We start from the raw sequence: 18,079 nt of genomic DNA on the forward strand, positions 1-18,079 counted from the left end.
CAACATGTTGGCGTTGTTGTTCCTGAATCTCTTACGAGAGAGCTTTTGGTGATTACAGGGGAGAAAATACAATTTGCCCTATTTAAGGGATTAGGGTAGTTAGAATTTGACCAAGCTGTCAAACTATAAGAAGTTTGGAAAAACTCAGCAAATAAATCAGCAATTCCAGAATCCGTCGATGCCTCCATTGAGTTTAGACGTACCAATAAAGGCAATGCCGATGCCTTACGCTTGGCATTAACAAAACTATAAAACTGTTTCGGATCGTTTACATCGACTTAGATACATAGAGTAGCAATGACTGTTGAGAACATTAAAATCTGTTCGAGCCACAACATATTTCGAAAAGTCTGCTGGTCTACCCGATTTTTTATACTTTTTATAAGTGTTAGATTGAAAGGTTTGAAAGAAACCCATCAGGTACGCATTCATTAAAAAACGTATTTAGGACTGTATAGAATAGTTCAGTGGCACTTTCAATGTCTGTAGAATTGTACAAGTCTGTCAATTATAATGAGAAATCATATCGTTTATTATATTAGTTAACAAGTTTATTAGAGTTACATTTACGAAAACATCTCATTTGAGTTGGAGAAACTGAAGCAGAGAGGGTATCAGAGCAGGGGAGGCAAATTGTCAGTTCCATAGTTGGATGATATGGGTCTTCAGGTACAACAAGAGCGTCAATTCTACATACTGTGATTTCAGACGGATCTGAAACAAACACAAGATCTAAATGTCGTCTTAAGGAATTTTTTATAAAAATTACTTGCTGTAACGATAATTCTAAAAGGCCATCCACAAAATCATGGGCGGATAACGGCATAGCGACAAATGAGTCAGTAGGAGGAGACCAAGAAACTGATAGAAAGAAGGGATAAAACAGATTTTATTTCAGACAGATAGTGCTCATAAATTACTAGGTCAGAACCAGGTGGAATATAAAAACATGTAACAAAATCAGATAACGATTGCAATGAAACTTCTACACTTAGAAATTCAATTTCATTAGGTATGTGAATGAGAATTCTTTCAGATGTTAAGCTAGAGGTAACGGCAATCAGGACACCGCCCCCCTTACGTGAGTGGCGATCGGTCCTATAAGTATTTAAGTTATTAGCCAAGTTTCCGTAAAAGCTAAAATATTTTCTGTAAATGCAGAGGAGTCAGCATAAAGCTTGGGTAGCTTCATATTTAATCCCCTAACATTTTGATACGCCGACATTAAACTTTTTAGTTTTTTGACACAGTGGAGGGCCTGTTATTTGTTCTCGGTTTATTTGGGACAAATTCTTTAATTACTAAACCATCATTAAGCCAAAAGCTTTCAGGAAGTAAAACATTAAAAATGTCAGGCGGGGCAAATATTTTCAAAGAAGATATCCTACGAGCATATGAAAATCGAAATTGTTCAACTGCAATATCTTCGGATGGAAATTTTTCATGTATAAATTCCAGAACATCCTCAGATGTGGTATCTGGGGTGAATCTAGAAACAAATAATTGTTTCCTTTGTGGAACAACTGAAAGTTTCTTACGCTCCCCAACAGCAGTCTGAACCTCACTAGGCTGAGATCCAGGAACGGTGCCTACAGTACCTATAGGAACTTAGCCAGTACAGAAGCTTTTAGTCCGGAAACATGAGCTAGCTGTATCCATACGCACAGTTGGTTCGCTTAACCCTGTGTCGACAGGAACTGCTGTTACCAAGTTCGGATTTGGGTTGGATTCCATGGTGGTATTAACGGCGGTTAAGCTGGCTTTTTTGCGTTTAGGCGACTCTGTTAATAATTTTTTATTATTAAACTGGGCACAGACGGTATGAACCCCTCATTGAATTGCCTAAAAGCACCCGAGGCTGTCTCGAGTCTGCTTCATAAAGCCGCTCATCTCAACCACCATTTCCTTGCAGGAACCACATGACGACTATAAACGACGCTTAGAGGGCTCTTGAACTTTACGTTTTATTTAATTATACAAGGTGAGTTCCAAAGTAAACAGGACTTAAAACAAAACAACAAATAGTTTTTTCGGCAAAATCAATTTATTTTAATCAAAATAGTCTCCTTCTGCTTTAATACAGCGTTTTGCACGGTCTAAAAGCATGTCGAGCGAGTGTTTTAGCTCGTTGCCCGGTATGGCCACCAGTACACCAGTGTAAGCCTTTTGAAAGGCCTCTACGTCTGCATAACGCTTTCCTTTCATAGGCAAATGCATTTTTCCGCAAAGGCAGAAGTCGCACTGTGCCAAATCAGGTGAGTACGGGGAGAGGAGAGAGATGACACGGCGCATTATCGTGCAACAAACGCCAACTTTCGTCTTCGCGATATTCGGGCAGAAAAAACGCTTCATTACTCCAAGGTAGAATACCGCATTAACGTTTTGGGTGAACAATACCCATGGAATCATAAAAACAAATCAGCATTGTCCTCACTTTTGACTTCTCTACGCGCGATTTTTTGGGCTCGGTTTGTCCGGCGTCTTCCATTCAGCACTCTAACGTTTCGTTTCGAGATCTTATTGAAGACAAAAATTTCGTCACCAGTCACAATCTTGTAAAGGAAGTTCGGGTCTTTTTTTGCCCCTTTACTGATGTCCTTCGAATGTTGAATTCTGAGCAATTTTTGGACGTCAGTCAATTTGTGCGGAACAAACCGTGCACACACCTTGTGTAAGCCCAAATGTTCGGTCAAAATGCGATAAATCAATATTGTGGAGATGTTCAATTCTATTTCCATGAATTTCAAAGATGATTTCGACTGATTTTTTAAGAATTCACACACAGTTTCGGTGGAATTTTCGGTGATCACGGATTTTGGTTGGCTCACATGTTCATCGTCATTTATATCCTCACGACCACTTTGAAAACGTTGAAACCACTGACACTTCAAACGCAATAACCTCACTTTCAATAGATGAAATGTCATGACATTTTTACTGACATTAGCTGATTTTTGACATATAGATGGCGCCACTAGAGGGCGCTAGATTAAAAAAGTCCTGTTTACTTTGGAACTCACCTTGTAATATAAAAATATAAGTTTATAAAAGAATGTGCTCAATAGATATAATATTATATTTGAATGGTTATTTATTAAAGATTAATTCTTGGTCTTAACTATGAAGGTATTGCTATTGTCCGATATTATATTATTATGTAAACGAGAAAGAATAATGACTTTTGGAACGGTAGAGATGACAACAGCTTTTTTTGCCTCGTACAATGTACAAGTGGAGAGAAATCTCTTAGTAACACCTTGTTAAATTTTTAAGAATGGTTGCTAGCATACGTGATATTAAAAAATAAAATTATTTCTCTCACCGATTCTTTGACAACTATTTTATTGTCGTTTGATTTTTATTAAATTTAATTCAAAATTATTAAAAACGGGAAAAATTATATTCGCATTATAATAAGATAATAATTCAAATAACACCCAAGCTATAATTAGTTAAATATTATTTTCTCACAAATCGTTTTTATGGCAACTATATAATACAGTCGGCCAATTTTGATTAAATTAAATTCAAAATTTAAAACTAATAAAAAATGTTATTTCCAAGCTTAGGAGATTTTATGTTAAAAAAACCAAAGATATAATTTTAACAAATTTTTTCACGATTATTCCTATGGTAGCCATAAGATAAAGTGGTCCGATCCGGCTGGTTCCGACTTATATAGTACCTGCCAAAGAAGGAAGAAAGTTTCAGCCCGATAGCATTAAAACTGAGACTAGATTGCGTAGAAACGGTCGGACCGACGGGCAGAGGGACAGACGGACATGTCTAGTGATGCTGATCAAGAATTTGGCAAGTAAAAGAAAATTTGACCGTATGCCGTAACCATGGTATTGACCGGGACTAGTCAGCTGTATTGTGAACCAAAAAAAAAGGTTTCCCATTTCCCGATGAAAAATATAAAAAAGGAATATGTTTTTTTTCATTAATTTTTTTTTTAGTAATGCCAATGTAATCATTAAACATTGGCTTATCCTAGCATTTAATTCTACCATTGGCTTATCCTAGCAATTCTACCGTTTTTCGGTTCTTTTAAAGATACAGATTTATCTTCACAAAGCCAGGCGAAGTCTTTCTTTCTTAATTTTCGGGCCGATGAAAAATATAAGTAAGGAATATGTTTTTTTTTTTATTAATTTTTTTTTTAATAATGCCAATGTAATCATTAAACATTGGCTTATCCTAGCATTTAATTCTACCATTGGCTTATCCTAGCAATTCTACCGTTTTTCGGTTCTTTTAAAGATACAGATTTATCTTCACAAAGCCAGGCGAAGTCTTTTTTTCTTAATTTTCCGGCCGATGAAAAATATAAAAAAGGAATATGTTTTTTTTTTCATTAATTTTTTTTTTATAATGCCAATGTAATCATTAAACATTGGCTTATCCTAGCATTCAATTCTACCATTGGCTTATCCTAGCAATTCTACCGTTTTTCGGTTCTTTTAAAGATACAGATTTATCTTCACAAAGCCAGGCGAAGTCTTTTTTTCTTAATTTTCGGGCGGCGCAGTTCATGCGACTGTCCGTTTTCCGATCCTCCCTTTGTACACGGCAGATGCGTTTTTGGGTTGCAAACAGTTGCAACTGACTGCGATCTTCCCTCTGGTTTCGGCTCCGTTGCCGGATCTCTCATTTATGTTTTTTTTACGAGGTGATTGTTCTTGCTTGAGTTTAGTTGTATCCAGCGCTGCTGGATACACACCTAATCCAATTGAATGCTATAGCAGAGCCCATTCATTCAGTCTTGAAAGAGCGGCAGTTGTGATCCCTGCTCCACGTATCTTGTCCGGCGAGCAGCTTGTGTGGCTTGATAATATACTTGGTGTGCACGCATCACGTCTGGTGACATGATGGTCCCGGATTGTGGCTTTTATATATGCATTAGGATAGTTCTGATTAAGTGCTCTACCAATCATCTCCTATTCATTCGTGCAATCCCGCAGTTCTGAGTGTACCAACCTGATTCCGTAAATCATCCGCGTTCCGAACATGGCGTTATACGCTTCCAATATTTGTGACACAAATTTTTTCCCGTTGTCCGATTGTATAAACTCGGAGGCCTCATATTTATGAAAAATGTTGGTCTCAAGAAAGTTGACGACCTCGGCAGCTACTGCTTGTCTCATAGGCCGCACCCAGGCAAATTTGGATAAATGGTCATGGCATACAATAATCACAGAATTCCCAGCTTTGGCTTTGGGTATGTCGATTCCGTGACCCGCTGATCTTGGTGATCTTATAGACCTCTCCCACTTTCACTACTTTTTGGACGTCTGCAGCCATCCCTGTACAAACCCCCATGCCACGCCGTTATGGCATGGATACTAAATCGGTTCGCGATGTCGGAATTTCGCTTGGTTGGTCCTCGCTGGTCACTTCGATTTTAGGTTGCTCTAAGCTGGTGGTTCCTAAGTCACGACAACTAATCAAAACCAAAACCAAATTCAATAAGGGGGTCCGGCCATACAGACCGATTTAGATCGGAGCTTCCACATCAAGCGTAAGCTTAGCCAGCAGAACATCGCGGTAGGTAAACCGTGTCCCAATAGAAAATCAATTACCCGGGAGTTCCAACAGAAATAGTTTTGCGCTAGAAGAGAATAAACTTGAATAGGCTCAGGAGACTTAACAGAAACCTAAACCCCCACCAATTTACATTAGGGATAACATCTCGCAAGCCCTGGTCAACAAAATTCTTACGCTAACTGAGGACGAAAACTTTCATGTTGTTCCGGTCACAAAAAGGGATATGCATGAAACCAAGCTGCAGACCAAATCTGAAGAACAATTCCGAGTTTTATCCAAATAACTGGAGGAAGCTTGGAAAAGCTACTAGACATACCAAATCGAGCCCAACGTAACCGTAAAGGAAATTATCGATGCTCCCAAGGAAAAAGGGAAAGGGAAAAGGAATGGAAAGTCTTGAAGACAAATGAAATATATATGAAATATATATAAGTGGCCCAACGACACCAAGCACGTGCTTGTTACGCGCGGGGCCCTTTTATCAATTTGGGTAAAAAATGCGAGTTCGCGAGGAAGACACATACATAAAACAAATAGAGACGGGACACAAGTGAAAATAAAAGGCATAATTAAGAATTAATAATTTTGTGTTAGTCTAACGGGAACGTTGAATGTTAGGCGGTTTAAAAGTTCTGCAGAATCAATGTCACCTCTTATAAGATTTTGTATAAGAATAGTACCAAGCATTGTTCTACGATTTACAAGTGTAGGTAAATTAAGCAATTGTAATCTACTCTCGTAGGAAGGAAGCCTTACGTTTTGAGACCAGCTCAAATAAGAGAAATTTTGTTTGTACCGACTCAATACGGTCGATGTGCACTTGATATTGTGGACTCCAAACCGACGAACAATATTCCAAAATAGGACGGACAAGGGAGGTAAATAATAATTTGGTCGTATAAGGGTCATCAAATTCTTTTGACCAACGCTTTATAAACCCAAGAACACTCATGGCTTTGTTAACAGTGGACATAATGAGTCAGTCAAATTTAAGTTTAGAGCCAAGAAGAACACCTAAATCGTTAACTGAATATATATGGTCAAGTGGCGTTTTCTTAAGAAAGTAACTGATAAACGTAGTAGCACCCCTATAAAAAGTCATAACGTTGCATTAAGGCAGTTCAAATTTAAAAGATTGTACTCACACCATCCATGAAAACAATCAATATCCGACTGTAAGTTAATTCCCGACGCTATATCATTATATGATAAACAAAGCTTAACATCATCAGCATACATTAGTACACGAGAATGTGTTATGATTGAGGGAAGATCGTTAATAAGCAAAGTAAACAGAAAAGAGTGGTTAACGGAGTCAAAGGCCTTACCAAAATCTGTATATACAATGTCAGTCTGCATTTTATTCTTAAACCCATTTATTACAATAGATGACAATTCAAGAAGATTGGTGGTGGTGATTCGCTTAACAAAACCATGCTGACACTGTGATATAAGCGAGGAACATAAATGTTGCAAATGAGAAGTGATAATACGTTCAAATGCTTTAGGAATCGCCGACAATTTAGAAATACCTCTATAATTTTGGGCATCTGCTTTCGCATCTTTTTTATGGAGTGGAATAATAAAAGAGTCCTTCCAGATAGAAGGAAAAACTGATGATGAAATAGACAAATTAAAAAGTTTAAGAATCGGTTTACAAATGGTTGACGCACAAAACTTAAGCACACATCCAGGAAGTCCATCTGAACCGGGACAACATGTTGGCGTTGTTGTTCCTGAATCTCTTACGAGAGAGCTTTTGGTGATTACAGGGGAGAAAATACAATTTGCCCTATTTAAGGGATTAGGGTAGTTAGAATTTGACCAAGCTGTCAAACTATAAGAAGTTTGGAAAAACTCAGCAAATAAATCAGCAATTCCAGAATCCGTCGATGCCTCCATTGAGTTTAGACGTACCAATAAAGGCAATGCCGATGCCTTATGCTTGCATTAACAAAATTATAAAACTGTTTCGGATCGTTTACATCGACTTAGATACATAGAGAAGCAATGACTGTTGAGAACATTAAAATCTGTTCGAGCCACAACATATTTCGAAAAGTCTGCTGGTCTACCCGATTTTTTATACTTTTTATAAGTGTTAGATTGAAAGGTTTGAAAGAAACCCATCAGGTACGCATTCATTAAAAAACGTATTTAGGACTGTATAGAATAGTTCAGTGGCACTTTCAATGTCTGTACAATTGTACAAGTCTGTCCAATTATAATGAGAAATCATATCGTTTATTATATTAGTTTATAAGTTTATTATAGTTACATTTACGAAAACATCTCATTTTAGTTGGAGAAACTAAAGCAGAGAGGGTATCAGAGCAGGGGAGGCAAATTGTCAGTTCCATAGTTGGATGACATGGGTCTTCAGGTACAACAAGAGCGTCAATTCTACATACTGTGATTTCAGACGGGTCTGAAACAAACACAAGATCTAATTGTCTTCTTAAGGAATTTTTTATAAAAATTACTTGCTGTAACGATAATTCTAAAAGGCCATCCACAAAATCATGGGCGGATAACGGCATAGCGACAAATGAGTCAGTAGGAGGAGACCAAGAAATATTAGGTAGGTTAAAGTCACCTAAAACAATCAAAAGGTCTCTGATAAAAAGAAGGGATAAAACAGATTTTATTGCAGACAGATGGTGCTCATAAATTACTAGGTCAGAGCCAGGTGGAATATAAAAACATGTAACAAAAACAGATAACGATTGCAATGAAACTTCTACACTTAGAAATTCAATTTCATTAGGTATATGAATGAGAATTCTTTCAGATGTTAGGCTAGAGGTAACGGCAATCAGGACACCGCCCCCCTTACATGAGTGGCGGTCGGTCCTATAAGTATTAAAGTTATTAGCCAGAACTTCAGAGTCGGATATCCCTGGTTTCAGCGAAGTTTCCGAAAAAGCTAAAATATCTTCTGTAAATGCAGAGGAGTCAGCATAAAGCTTGGGTAGCTTCATATTTAACTCCCTAACCCCCTAACCGCCAACATTAAACTTTTTAGTTTTTTGACATAGTGGAGGGCCTGTTATTTGTTCTCGGTTTATTTGGGACGAATTCTTTAATTACTAAACCATCATTAAGCCAAAAGCTCTCAGAAAGTAAAACATTAAAAATGTAAGGCGGAGCAAATATTTTCAAAGAAGATATCCTACGAGCATATGAAAATCGAAATTGTTCAACTGCAATATCTTCGGATGGAAATTTTTCATGTATAAATTCCAGAACATCCTCAGATGTGGTATCTGGGGTGAATCTAGAAACAAATAATTGCTTCCTTTGTGGAACAACTGAAAGTTTCTTACGCTCCCCAGCAGCAGTCTGAACCTCACTAGGCTGAGATCCAGGAACGGTGCCTACAGTACCTATAGGAACGGTCGGCACCGATTTCTTTGACTTAGCCAGTACAGAAGCTTTTAGTCCGGAAACATGGACTACACTCGAGCTAGCTGTATCCATACGCGCAGTTGGTTCGCTTAACCCTGTGTCGACAGGAACTGCTGCTACCAAGTTCGGATTTGGGTTGGATTCCATGGTGGTATTAACGGCGGTTAAGCTGGCTTTTTTGCGTTTAGGCGACTCTGTTAATAATTTTTTATTATTAAACTGGGCACAGACGGTATGAACCCCTCATTGAATTGCCTAAAAGCACCCGAGATATTCAACAGGCTGTCTCGAGTCTGCTTCATAAAGCCGCTCATCTCAACCACCATTTCCTTGCAGGAACCACATGACCACATAAGACCACAGTTAAGATCAATAAAATCTTTAACTCTGCCGGTGAATCCTGCACATTTGACGTGCATCGCAGAGCCAGCAAAAAATAAAGGGGTCTTTCGTTGAAGACGCAAGTGTGCAGTTCTTCTTGGAACATACAAGGGCCATTATAAGACAAACAAATGAAATAAAATATCAAAAATACCTCAAAGTAAATTTGGCACTGGGATCAAATTTAAAAATCAACAAAGGCACAAAACGCAAAAAAAAAAATAAGAGCGCTAGATCGCGAAAATTTATCAAAACGTAAGAGAGCACGAGAGAAAAAAATATTCTATCGACTGAGCGTGGCTTGTGCTACACTAACAACTTTCAGTACGAACAAATACAAAGTAAATCAAGCAAGAGAGAGAGAGAGAGAGAGTTGCAGAAAATAGCACCGAAAAAGTCTACTAGAAATTCAGCGGGTGCATAGAGAGCAGGTTACAGTAATAAAATAGAGCGAGGGAGATTGAGAGAGTAAAAGAGTTTTAGCAAGTTTAGGAGCGTAAGTTACACAAACAAAGCTATGAGATTAAACAAATCTAATAGAAATGCTAAAAAAAACTATTAACACGTACCCGTTTACTGGGAAATCTATTTAGAATTACTAGCACAATTGTTAGGCTAATCTTTGTAAATAAATACACACAGAACACTCGCACAAAACCACTGGAAAAGACAAAAACTCGGAGCACAAAAGTAAACACAGCTGAATTTAAATTTTATCAAAATCGGACGACTATATCTTATAGCTGCCATAGGAAATTAACATTTTTTAATTATATCTTAATTTTGAGTTAAATTTTATTAAAATCGGACGACTATATCATATAGTTGGATTAGATCGGATAATTGGTGGGAAATAATATGAAACAAATTATAGCTTTTGGGCTTTTTGACATATTATCTTATAATATTGGGAATATAAATTTTTATATTTTTAAGAATTTCGAATTCAATTAAATAAAATTATTGATTATTTTTTATACCTCAAGGGTATACAAACTTCGGCTTTCTTTCTTGTTTTTTTCATAAAATAATTCATACTTAATGATTACATTGGCTTATCCTAGCATATAATTCTACCAAGATTTTCGGTTCTTTTAAAGATACAGATACATCCTCACAAAGCCAGGCGAAGTCTTTTTTTTAATTTTCGGGCGGTGCAGTTTATGCGACTGTCAATTTTCCGATCCTTCCTTTGTACACGGCAGATCCGTTTTTGGGTCCGATAAAGTTGCTCCTGGACTCGGAGCAACTGAGCGCAAGTTTGTTTCAGCGGGGTGCCACGCCAACTCTAACGCCCACAATCCGCGAATATCTGTAGCTCCTGCAGTTTTTATGATAGAAACAAAATTTTAACTGAAATGTATTTGCATCATCAATACCTATCGACATGCCAAAAAAAGGTGCCATGCCCACTCAAATAAAATCGTGTAATAAATAAGGGATCCCAGAGTATAAAAGGCTATGTAGTGTTCGATATATAATATATAGTACCTATCGAAAATGGTATGTTTAATTGTGAATATATATGTAATATGGTATACTAAATTTATAAATCTTAAGACTTTATAGACATTCTTGATGAGATGAAACTTGTTATTGGATACACTAAAGTTGAAAATCTATGTATTGATTTTGAATACCAGATTATTGGCTGCAAACTGAAGAAAACATCTTACGGTAAATAAATAGTTCTTTATTTAACGAAAATGGACAACGAACAGCTTTGAATATTTTTACCTAAAGTTACGTAAATAACTTTGCTTGAAAGACACCCTTTAGGAAATTGAGTGAAAATGGAATTTTGTATATTGTATATAAAGGAAAAGATATGAAAAGATTTAGCCACGCCTTGATTAAATTTATAAAAAAATAAATAAAGTAGATAAAAACAGTTTTTCAATATAAACCAATATAACCAATATAAGTTTCCCTATTTTACATCAGTCTTTTTAAGAATACCTAAGAGTAAAAGTCAACCAAAAGAATGCTAGCCAAGCAAATTTAACTTTTTCTTATTCAATTCGAAGACATGGTTTTCGAGGAACACATCAGAAGGTTGGAGCATTTGAGGAGGACTTCGAGGAAAAAGAGCTTATTTACTCAAAGTATGGATTTCATTACAAACTTTGTCCCTGGAGTGATGACGACGCTACTGTTGGACCAGACACATGCCAGTGTCATAATTTAACGAGTTTAAAAGACGAAGCCCTTATTATTATGCTGAAATATTATAAGTTAAACCAACAATATAAGCTCCTAAAATAAATAATCTTAATTGACATTGAAATTCTATTTAGAGTGACTTTTTTATTTTAAAATATTTTTTCAATATTTTTAAAATTAGCTTATTATAAGTTATAGTTAAAATCATTTCGCTTAAAATCAGATGCGAAGACACCCTTAAAAATATCTTTTGTACATTCATTGAAAGTAAATTATCAATTTGTTATTTATTCATTTTAAAGAGGTACTCGAGTATTTAGATTTTTTTCAATATCAAACATATAGTCGTATTCACAATATACCAGAAATGTTACTGCTTCATAAAGTGGCTTAGAAAATATTCCTTTATTTCGGGTGGTTCCTTGAGTAATTAAATTTGAGCAAACCGTTGTGTATGAATGATCTGCAGGTAGATCGAACGCTAATATAAAACTATTTGATCAAACATTCCCTTTGTAATTTAAAGGTCTTGATCGTAATGTTAAATCCCACTAGACTTGAATAACATATTATATCCTTTGGATATTTGAGTAATCAAACCCAAGAGCTTGAGAAGGTACGTGAACTTTGTTAACTAAAAGGTTAAAGCGTTGAATTTTAAAATGTTCGAAATTTAAAGGATCTATTTCACGGTCTCCAGAGTAAGCTCGATTTTGTATCATGCAGAATGCTGGAAAACGTTGTATCTGTCCAATAACTAGGTTATCTATCGATAATGTATTATTACCAGGATAAATTGTAAAAGATTTTATTTTACTTGATTTAATTTTAATTTTACTTGTACTTTTTTAAACGGATATAGAGAATTTTTGGTTGTAAAACATGATGACGAGCCTGTAATTAATTCTTACATCAACGTTATTTACAAGATATTTGGGTTGATTAAATATATCTACATTTACTTTTCCGAATAATTCTACCTTGTTACTATTTTGAAAGATAATTTTAAGGGTTAAAACTGTTTGCAAGTAAGCTCTATAATGATAATTATTATCACTTTTCGAAACCAATGTGTTGTTTGATAAACTGAAGAGCTTCTAAACAAAGAACATCAAATATTGTTGACTAAACCAACGGCATTATGATTTTTTCTAAGTTGCACAACATGTCGTAAATAAACGCTTGATAAATCCCCATAGGTTTCACCATTTCCCAGGCAAACAAATTCGATTGAAGAGTCACTGTCCAAGGAAGCAATTGGATTATATGATACTTCTTCAATTCTTAAAATGCAACTTTGCTTTGGGTGTGAGTCTAATTCACTTTTCATACATTCGATATGGATTTAGATTTTTTTTGCAAGCTATTTTCGTCTGAATATATAATAAATAACTCTGTTGAGTTTTCTGGATAAATTTGTCTTGCTAAACACTGAAATTGAATCTTATCACTGGGATTTTTAAATGCCACAATATATTTGGTATTTAGTGAAATATCTCTGGTGTGCGAAGATCTGTGAAATATATTCTGACTTACCACTATTACTGATAAGTTTCTATGGTGTGATCCTTTAGTAAAAAGTTCACAAAAACTTTTGTTAAAAGCTCCCACCATCAAGTCATCCAATATTAAGAGAATAGGTTCATTTGTTCCATTTTTAATTGTTTCAAGAACACCTTTAAGGTATTTAACCTTCTTAAATTGGTCTTGGTACTCTCCTCTCCATAACACCAAATAATTCGCTATATTGAAATGTTAAAAAGTTCACTGTTTTTCCCGATCCTTATAGACCACAAATTAGCATCGTGAAAGGGTGGATAAATTGTGTAAACATTTTTATATATTATTAAAAATTGTAATTTTTCTGGGTAAATCTTTTATTATTACTATTTTTTTATATAATGGTTTAAATTACAATACTTTTTCGTAAGATTCTCCTGGTCGCGTTTCCTGGCACTGTTTTTCTCGAAATTTGTATCAGATCCGCAATAATTACAATAAATATGTTGAGAGTATCCCTTTTTGCGGGGGTCATCTCCAAACAAACCCTTAATGACCCTCCATTGAGTAATGCAACCTCTCAGTTCAACTAGTTTTTATTGACTAAACTTAAAACATATATATCAGCGCTAAGATATACCGTATAATTTGAGTTTTCCAAGAATAAAAATAGTTTAAGCAAATTATTTAATGCACATCTAAGTGGAAGCTTTTTTCTATGTATTCTACAAGTGGTGAAACAAATTTGGAGTTTGGTTTAATCTTTTTTCTTTTTGATTTTAGTCAGAAGTTTGCAACGCAGTGAAGAAGACGTTTCCGACCCCATAGTAGTATATATTCTTGATTAGCGTCACAAGACGAGTCGATCTAGCCATGTCCGTCTGTCCGTCCGTCTGTCCGGCTGTCCGTCATTCTGTCCGTCCGTTTCTACGCAAACTAGTCTCTCAGTTTTAAACTTTCCCAAAAGTCTTCTTTCAATTGCAGGTAGTATATAAGTCGGAACCAGGATCGGACAACTATATCTTATAGCTCCCAACTAAATCAGTTCTGAATTTCGAATCATATAGCTCCCATAGGAACAATCGGAAAAATAGTGTTAAAATAATATTGAAAATTAAATCTTCGGTGTTTTTTAACTTATAACCTTCTACGCTTGGAAATAACATTTTTTATTTGGTTTTGAATTTCGAATTAAAAAATCAAAATCGGACGACTATATCATATAGGTGCATATTGGAACGATCGGAAAATTAGTCGGAAAACATGAATGAAATTATATCTTTGGTGTTTTTTAACATATAATCTTATAAGCTTGAAAATAAAAGTTTTTAATTAGTGTTGAATTTCGAATTTAATTTTACTAAAATCGTACGACTATATCATAGAGCTGTCCTTGGCACGATCGGATAATTGGTGGGAAATAATATGAAACAAATTATAGCTTTGGGGCTTTTTGACATATTATTTTATAATACTGGGAATATAAGTTTTTATATGTTTCAGAATTTTGAATTCAATTTAATAAAATTATTGATTATTTTTTATACCTCAAGGGTATACAAACTTCGGCTTGCCGAAGTTAACTTCCTTTCTTGTTTCTAGTGCAGTATATGGTATATCTTCTGCTGACCAATGCAATCGGTTTATATTTTGTTAGTTTAGGTTTTGTTGTCTAATGGTTTCATTATCCAATTCTTTTATGCTAAATGAAAGCATAAGATGATAGAAGTTCGGTATCACTGTTATCACCAGACGGCATAAATGCTAGCTCTTTAATAAAAATTCTTTTGTTGTTTCCAAATAAATATTGAAAATCAACTATAACGATTGTGTTTAAATCTACAAAAACAAAAAAAAAAAACTTTGTGGGATTTGATAAAAATCAGTGGATGCAACTCCTTACATACAAGGAGTATATTCAATTGAAACTGGATCACTACGACTTCTTGATGCTGGATACAATTATTGATCATCAAACTGACTACTATAAAATGTAATTTTAGGTTTCGAAAATCAGATGATGTAATTAACCAATACGGAATGAAAATTGAGTTTGATAGTGAGTCCTGAGAGGCCATCCTTTATAAGATTTGACATATTTTTTACAACATTTTTATGTTGGAATTCTATATTAAGACAACAAGTTTAATACCTTTACCATAATCATATTATTCCTGTGCTTTACAAAAATATGATATTCAACTATTTGACTTAGGTGGGTCTTACGATAAAAATGTACAAATAGATAAATATCTAAAAAAAATGCGTGAAGAAACAAAATGCGAATGCCGTAAATTTGTTAAAAAAGGGATTTGCCATTACATGGCAAATTTATTTAGTTTAAATGCTTCCATATAGTAATGAAAATAATCATATGCCGTTGCAGTCAAAACAAAGTCCGCACCAGATGTTACAGACGCAATAAGAAAGGTTTTTAAAACAGTTAATACTAAGCCAAGAAATGTTCAGTCAAATTAACGCAAAAAATTTTTTAATTCTACATTCGGAGAATTTATGAAAAATCAACATATAAATCTTTATCGTACCTATACAAAGTTATTTCCAAAACATAAATTTTTAGTAGGAGACTTCTTAAGAATAAGCATTTGTGAACTGTTATGAACCAAATTTTACAACGGAAATTTTTGAAGTAACGAAAATTAAGTCAACCAACTTAGTAACATTTGAGTTGCAAGATTATAAGATTGATCACATAAGGGGTCTTTTTATGAACAAGAACTTCAATGAGTTAAAGATGCCAATGCATATTTGGTAGAAAATATAATAAAAAGAAGAACAAAATTAAGGTGAAATGCCTTGGATTTGATGATACTTATTCCTGCGGGATAGATGAAACAAATTTGCTAAGATAAAATATTGGAATACCACAAAAGACATATATAATTCATTTTATATATTTTTTTATTTCTTATTATTTTTTTGTACATTGGTTTCTATTAAAATAAATACATTAGAAATTCTCCATCTTTACTTCTTATTGTGTGCTGTTTTCCACAACATTTTTATGTTTTATACATTTTATACAATCAGTATGCGTTAATTTAATAACTAGACATTTTATTTAATAAATAATAAATTTGTTTTTCATTACGCTCTTTCACGATTAAAATTAAGCATGCCTTGACTTTTAACCCTGCAAATAATTGGAGGGAGAGGCGTCCGATTTTCAGGCACCGTTTTTGCCAGTCGGCATATGCCGTGTCTAAGTAATATAATGTTGCCTAAAACATATGTAATAATTCTACTTGAACATTATTTTTATTAGCGGAGAGTATCGAATTTACCACCCGTAAGGTGCGCACATAAGCAAAACGCTGACTATTCACGTCTACAAACGTCGCTCAGAGGGCTCTTGGAATTGAGCATAAAACTACAAAGCTGATACTTGCAGCCAAAAGGTAAGAAACAGTCTATATAACAAAATTTTTTGAACTGCACGTATATTTATATATGTATGCTTTAAGAAAGGAACCGGGTTCTGACAAACACACCCCCTTTTAATCCTGTGCGATGAGATCTCGACGCTCCGGATCCTGGGGTTTGCAAAATATTATATTGGATATATATATAAATATACGTGCACTAAAAGACTGCTGCTCCTAAGAATACCAATTCACTTAAACACAAAATATATATATGCCTGACGCACGCGTCGTCCGTAACGCTGGTGGTGAGACTCGTCTTCGCTCATTTTTTATCAGGATCAACACTATCGATTTACTTGATTTAAATGTATTTCAATACATTTTTGAATTCTTCCAATGTTTTTGATTTTCACTTGTGTTTTGGTTGTATTATATGAGCATTTGGTTATGCGTAAGTTCAATTTAGCTTGGGTTGATTCGATAAACACATTTCATTGCACCACCACTTTTTCGAAGTATGCTGTTGGTCAATAAGCCTCTGATGGGGTGGCTCCTACAGCTGAACAATCTTCGGAAGAATGAGGATTTCGAGTACTGCGGCCACAATCATCCCAGTATGTCGAATGTCGTCCTTGTGGTTGATCATCCCTCCTTCTTGGATTATAATGGCGGCGATGGTCCGACACATGAAAATCTTTTGAGCTATTGTTGTCCTCCTCAAGGGCTGCTGGATCCTGGTGGCTGATCATGGAGAAGAGAACTCAGTAGACGACTGCCACTGGAAAAGTCGCCTTTCCTCGAAGCCGGCGGCTTTCGTCAGAAAGGATTCTCTTCCTCTTCTAATCATTTAAGGTCTTTTATACCCTAGTAGAGCTTTCACTTAGCTGCCAGTTTGAATCGGATAAACTAGGTGTTCCCACCTTGGGTTACTATCTGTCGGTATCCGATATCTTTGGAGTCAACGGCCGGTTGTTGCACTTTGCCAGCTACCTGGGTATGGTTACCAGTCGGTCGATCGGCCGTTGCTTACCCCACGCGACACCAGTAAGTTGCCGAATTGCAATTTCTTTTGACCTTATTAGCCTGAGTGTGTTTAGTCAAATTCACCCTTTCCTCTGACTTAAGATTCGTCGTTGAATCTTTCTATACGGAGGGCGTACATAACAACAGCATTGTTCGTTAGTTTAAAAAAGTTTTTTTTAAATTCATTTTTGGCCAATTTCCTATGACTTGTATTTAAATAAATATACGACTTCAACCAATAAGACTGTTTACAAGAAAGTACCCTAGGAATATTTTTCAATTTAACACCATGTTGATACACAGCTGTAGATTTTTAAAATTAATTATAAAATTTAATTTGTTCGTTTGATCAGCATTAAATTTTGGTGTTCTCGAAGGTGGTGGTTATTTATTTTCATGACAAAAAGGCAGGGAATTATGTGCTATGTTGATATGTTTAATATGTTTAGGTCACTTATTTCCTGTTCATTTAAAAATTTAAAATCTAATAAAGGAAGGTGTTGACTCATGGCCCATCCATATAAATTGTTCGCATCAAAGTATGCTAAGAAATAAGTAGTTTTACTTCTATGAAAATCATTTAAGTATTTATTGTTAGAAATTCTCTGAGTACCCTGAGTCAACCCCCCTCGTATAGACCTTTTAATAAAACTATACATATCCGGATGCTT

The 18,079-nt window shown here is 35.2% G+C and overlaps 2 long non-coding RNA genes across 3 annotated transcripts in view; both read left to right on the forward strand.

Moving 5' to 3' along the window:
- The window catches only part of LOC127011768 (uncharacterized), a 104,670-nt gene that overhangs the window by 18,580 nt on the left and 68,011 nt on the right, over positions 1-18,079 (forward strand). The window lies entirely within an intron of this gene.
- Positions 1,914-16,412, forward strand: LOC127011770 (uncharacterized). Of its 2 annotated transcripts, none has more exons than XR_007765089.1 (3): positions 1,914-1,981; positions 2,084-2,255; positions 16,286-16,412. It is a non-coding gene; the product is annotated as an uncharacterized LOC127011770 (long non-coding RNA). The 2 variants fall into 2 exon arrangements; XR_007765090.1 differs by lacking the exon at positions 16,286-16,412 and adding an exon at positions 11,364-11,464.

This window comes from Drosophila biarmipes, unplaced genomic scaffold (genome assembly GCF_025231255.1).
Source record: "Drosophila biarmipes strain raj3 unplaced genomic scaffold, RU_DBia_V1.1 ptg000008l, whole genome shotgun sequence".
Lineage (NCBI taxonomy): Eukaryota > Metazoa > Arthropoda > Insecta > Diptera > Drosophilidae > Drosophila > Drosophila biarmipes.